Raw genomic sequence first — 263 nt, forward strand, 5'->3', positions numbered from 1 at the left:
ACCAGCATGATAAGACTGACCAATCAGAGCCTATCACGAGCTCGTCATGAAATCTCCATCTTGACCAACCAGCTGTGCCCGCCATGTGGCCATTCTGAAAGGTGCATGGAGATACCCAAACCTCCCGGCCGCCATTGGGTTAGAACTAGCCCACAGCGACGGAACGGCCTCTATGACCATAAGATCCATATCTCATCGGATCATAATAGTCTCCTAACATGTGAATGGTTATCTCCAACCTTCCTCGCATGTTCCAGGCTCAA

Source organism: Elaeis guineensis, chromosome 10 (genome assembly GCF_000442705.2).
Source record: "Elaeis guineensis isolate ETL-2024a chromosome 10, EG11, whole genome shotgun sequence".
NCBI classification, from domain to species: domain Eukaryota; kingdom Viridiplantae; phylum Streptophyta; class Magnoliopsida; order Arecales; family Arecaceae; genus Elaeis; species Elaeis guineensis.